The following is a 5890-nucleotide window of genomic DNA, read 5'->3' as shown; positions in this document are numbered from 1 at the left end:
ATTGATAATTTAATTAGAGCATCAGCTGCTATGGAGGCACACATCGTGTTCCTGGTTGTCTCACCACATTGGGTGGGGTGTCTCTGCAATATCATGCTGTGAACATGGACTCCAAAAGCCAACAGAGGGCTCTCACTCCTTTTGTTTTGCCTCACATGAACTGAATCAATTTCATTTGTCTTGGGTTGATTTTGTGCCAATTATGTATTCCTATTCCTTTTGTTTTGCCTCACATGAACTGAATCAATTTCATTTGTCTTGGGTTGATTTTGTGCCAATTATGTATTCCTATTCCGTTGGCTTGTATGCCCAAAATGTGTCTGTGCCTTTAAATGAGACCCGGAAGAAGGGGCAGGGGCAGCGCGAACAGTTTTAAAGCCAGGGCTGCGGTGCAGCCATTTGCTTTTGGAGCCCAGCTCATGGGTTTTTGAGCTCAGATCGGCACTGCGGGAGTCATTGCTCCTTGTGTGCAGCGGAGTTGCATTGTTGYCGTTTAGCTAGCTCGGGTTTGTGACTTGGGCAAACAGCTTTCCCTGGACAGACCCCCCTCTGCGGCTCCTGTGATTCTGCTTCTGGAGCAATTCGAGGATCGGTGGGGAGAAGCCGCGCAGCTCCGTCTTGTCCTGGACTCCGGAAGAAGCCAAGCCCGTGACAGAAAAACACACYGAGCCCTCTGTTTCAGCCACAGTGAAGAAAGGACTATAATCTAGGTTTTTCCACTGTTGCAGGAGCAGCCACGTGGGTTTTTCTTTTTGTTTCTTTTTTCCTGGGAYGGGAGCTGCCATTTTTCTCTACATCATATGACAAGCGGCTGTGGGGGAGGGGGCAGCGTGCGTTCCTGAGCTTTAAATATCTAACAGTTACTTTTTATCTGTGTCCTGTGAGCACTGTGTTTTGTTTATAAGCTTCTTTTTGTTTTCCCTTCACCTTTGCCTGAACATCTATTTCATATTGGTGAGAAAAAATGATCAAATATTTCACTTCAGAGAAAACGTTTACTCTGTAATGTTTTTCTCTGAAAACATTGTCTCAAACCAAGATATCAGGCAAAGATTAGCTCCCCAGAACAAAGTTATGCAGAACGTAATAATGAAACCAATATTCACTTTTGCCTTGAAATCAACCAATTGAAATRTAATCCATAGCATCATACTGGATGATGAATTCCCATCTACAGAGAAAGCTGACTTTCCAATATTCTCATCTTTCAATCTTATTTTTAATCTGCAAAATATCAAGGCTAAATGAGAATGCAAATGTGAATGCTATAATGTTCTCCATAGCATTTGTTATGCGATTTTTTTTTTTAATGACAGGTCTTTGATTTTCCTCTGATTTTTTTTCTGTATGTCTTTAATGCTGTTTTTTTTTCATACATATTTAGTACAATTTCTGCTTTATGATTTTGAGAAGTTAGTTTTTTTTCATAAAAATATTTGACCATGAATCAATGCAAGAATCATAAACTGGCAAAGAGAAAGAAAAGTATCTTCCTCCACCTGCCCTGCTATCAAGAAATTTCATGGATTACAGGATTTTTTTTCTCATGATCATGTAGATTTCGCAACATACAGTTTTGCAAGTTATCACTTTCTGTGGTGAGAGAAAAGAGCAGAGGATGAAGTTCCTTCCACTAAAAAAAAAAATTCTGTGAAGAAAGTAAGATTATAACTGGGCCATGAATCAGAATCCAAGTGTAAATATTCTTTAGATGACATATGTGTTTGATTTTAAAATCAGTCTATCTCATATTAACTTGTCTTTTCCCTCAAGCTGTATTTATACTCTTATACATATCTGCCTGCAGGCATTATTTAAGTTTCACATGTGAAATATAAATCTTCATATAAGTTTCACATGTGGAGTCCATCAGATTATCCCCTTAGCTGTGATTTTTCTGAGCAGCCGTTACTGTAACTGGATATGCTTTGCTTTGCAGCTTACATCAATCTCTGCAGCTGATCTGGGAGGAAGCAATGTCAAAATATGGTTTTATTCAGAAGCAGTCAAGAACTGTTACAGGGTCCAATAGATGGTGTTGCCAGCCATGTTTGGTATCAAGGAGAATAAGTTCTTGGAGAATAAGGCAAATAAATGTGTGCCTCCAAAGACTTAACATCTCTAACTAGAGARGTCCTTCTATAGTTGTGCAGACTGAAGAGTTTCCTTCAGTCCTTACATAGGACTTTAAAATATCTTTAACATTCTGGGAAAGAAACAACTTGAATAACATTTTTTTCTGTGAAGTATCTGATTGCCTTGGAAAATTTTGCTTATATTTATTTTATGTTTTAAGATAAAAAGAATGGCTAGGGAAAAAATGCCACATCCATATGTCAGGTCACCCTATTTTAAGGAGTAAGCCTGTTATTTGCACTGTAATTGAATATTAAAGTTATAGTTAAAGTTTAGGTCACTAAAGCTTAGCTTTTAAAAATTGCTTTTGCATGCTTTGGAAGAAAATATGAATCTGACAGGATCTCATGTGGCCATTGTATCAACTAGCTTCCCACTGCCCTTATGCTTTTGTTCAAAGGAATCAGGTTTCTCATTCATATGAAGAAAAAAAAAATCCCYCAAGTAGTTGCTTTTAATTAAAGCATCCCTTTTTCTATACAGACAAATGACAGAAAAATGTAGCTACGGTTAATAAATGCCATTTCTACAAAAACCCAAAGAATGTTTTATTTCTTGAAGTAATAAGGTTATTTTCATCTCTGGAACCATAGGTTTTTTTCATAAAAAATGTTTTTGCTATCTTGTACTGTGATTGTGTTTGGTGGAAGAACAAGATGAATAGTGTTAAAAATTTGAAGTTTCATTTATAGAAGTAAGTCTGGAAAATTTTTGTTCTGGTTATAGTTTCACAACTCTATCAGATGCAGATCTTATAACATTTCTATCTGGCTTGACCTTACACAGGGATACTTGAGAACCTGATACTACTAAGGGGAATTATTCTGTACCAGTTGCAATTATTATAGGGAATTATTCTGTAACTGGTTGCAAGAAAGTCTACATAGTGAAAAACTTGCTCGTAAAATCTACAAAATATTTTATATAAGTGCCTTAGCAAATAACTTTCCAAAATGAARTGTAAAACTTTTTTACCCCAAAGCAATCAGTGATTCAACTTTGAATTTTCAATAATATTATTAAGAAGAGTGTTTAAAAAAAAAAACAAACCAGCTCAAGTTATTAGAATATGAAACTTGAGTAAAAAAATGAATAGTTTCATAATTCATAATATATACATTTTTAAATCTGGAAACCTTATCTGGATTCTAGTTTGCTAGCTGGAACCATTTTATGGGGTAGTAGAATGATGGTAGCAAACAGACCAACTTGCCTGTCAGAAAATACCATGGGTATGAGAGAGCCCTCAATTTAGTAGAGCACTATGAAACCAAAATTTTCACCAGTGTGTCTTCAAGAAATTCTCCACCAACTGCAATAATATGAGGCCAGGAGAGCAGGTTAAATGCTTTTCTGTGGCCAGTTCTTAATTTAGTTATCATATATTTTATTTTTTTATGTCTTTATGACAATAAAACATGCTTTTTTCTTGATTTTTTTTTTCTGCAGTTATGTCTCTTAAAATTTAGTAATGGTTATTTTCAGCAGCCCTTAAAAATGCTGGTAAGGCTGCAGATACTATTCATACATTAAAAATATCACTAATATTTGCTGATGATTTAAAGCCAAAATGGGAGTCAGTAGAAAGTCTACATTTTCTCCATTAGGGGGAACCCTTGCTCTATCTTCTGAGGGTTTAAGTTTCTCCCAAAGCACTTTAAAGTTATTTTTTACTTCAAGAAATGCTGAACCCTGTAGTTGTTTCTGAAATCTCCGTTTAATGTAGTGGTCAGATCACGATGCTTTAACATTTCAGTGTGTACAAGAGGAAGACTGCTACTGTTGATTTTTGCAAGACCATAAAATTATTTTTGTTCTCTTCAGTCATTATTAGCTGTTGCATGAAAAGCATAGTCCTTGAAAAGTCAAACATTTTAAAGACTGATCAGGATAATATTCTTTCAGAATATGTCCCTTTTTGAAAGAGTCAGCATAGTGAAGAGTTCAGTGGCAACTACTGCAAAAGTTCTTTCTTCTGCCAGCTTTTGTTTTTAGCCAGCTCTGGCTTCATCACTTGAGCAGTTCAAAATATTCTACAGAAAAGCAGCATTCATATGGAACTTATTTGCTTAGCCAGTTGGAAAAATTCCATCATTTTTAAAAAAGAACATTTAAAATCACTGTAATRGTGGTGAATCCCAAAAGCGATGCTAAAATTTGGCCTTGGCTACACAGTTTCACCTTTTAAAAATCTGATATCATGGAAAAAGACTGTGGTAAAATCAGTAGTTTTGGATTTTTAATTTTGTTCCAAATAGTAAAAGATTATTCACTGTTTCATGAACTGGGAAATCATTGCAGAACTAAGAAACCATTGCAGTGTACATTTCATTGTTTTTTCTTCTGAATTTTGGAAGGTATTTGAGAGTTAAATACATTTTTGGGGAGCAAAATTGATTTTATTACATGGGAATGAGTAACAAAAGAAGGCAATAATTACACCTATGAAAGGGAAGTGCTGTTTTGGGGGGAGAGCCTTTCATCTTTGTCAAATATGAAGCAATACAAAGCTACTCCCTTTTTAAATTTTTTTTTTTTTAAATTTTGTAAGAAACAAGATAAGGAAGAAAAAGCAAATGAGCATAGAAATGGAATACAGGTATTTATCAGGTGAAAGAAAATTAATTTGCATTTTTTCTACTGGCAGAACACGTGGTCAGAACAAATTAATGCCAAGCATAGTGGTCTCTGTGGCACTGTCAGGCAAACACCAACAYAACATAATTATACAACATTTTAATGGTTATAGTTAGTGTCTCCACACAACTGCAGTCCCTGTATTAGAGGCTGAAAGGACCAGAGAATGCCTAGGTTTGACCTAAGCTATGCAATTTCCACTTTGGGAACATCCACCTACAACAGGTCATATCCATCGCAGGCCCATTCAAGGAATAAGTGTTACCCTTTTTAATATTTTACTTCAGTTGAAATTTAAATATCTGTAGGAAGTACTGAGGAAATCTGTTCTTGGAATGTGAAAGGCTAAAGTGGCATCCAATGATGCCAATGAAGATTTCAGAACATTTCTGATAGACAAAAAAGGTGTTGCAAAGCTTCGCTGATATGACATGACAAAAAAAACCAAAAAAAACCCTTCAAATAATTTTAAAACATGCTTTAGGACCAGAGTTGCAAGTGTTTAAATGAAGCGGGAGAATTCCACGTCAGCAGCACCAAGCCTTAAGAAGGGGCAACTCTATCAAGCTCTCTAAAGACAGCAACAGCAGCACTCAGGGCCCCACAGCCTTCAGGCAGCATCAGTTCTCCAAAAAAAGGACAAAAAAGGACTACTGCCCCCTGAGTAGAAGTAGCTTCAGACAAAATAGGAACTGACCCTGTCTATGCTTTTACAGAACCCAAGTTATCTCCAAAGAGCAACAGATTATATTAATACAGTGGTATTGTACCAGGCAATTATTTAATTTGCTGACTCTGTCTTAAGGGGAAAACTGGGCTCTGTGTGGCTGAGACAAAAAATGGGCCAAAGTTTGAAGCAAATTCTTTAGAGGTTTATTTTTTATAGCTCTTTAGCCACTGTGTGTTTCTGTAGCTTCTATACTGTTTATGACTTCTATATTGCAAGTGCAAAAGAATATCTATGTTTTGGGCTGCTGTTGAATTTTGATGTTTGAATAGCTTCACTAGTTTTTGTTTAGACATCATAGTAGTGGTGGCTTAATATAGCAGAATAAAAACAACATATTGAAAAACAAATGATAGCAGTGGATTTCACATACACCATTTTTCAGAGTAT

This window comes from Malurus melanocephalus, unplaced genomic scaffold (assembly GCF_030028575.1).
Source record: "Malurus melanocephalus ecotype Western Australia unplaced genomic scaffold, MMel_1.1 scaffold_241, whole genome shotgun sequence".
In the NCBI taxonomy this organism is placed as follows: Eukaryota; Metazoa; Chordata; class Aves; order Passeriformes; family Maluridae; genus Malurus; species Malurus melanocephalus.
This window is presented reverse-complemented; position numbering follows the sequence as displayed.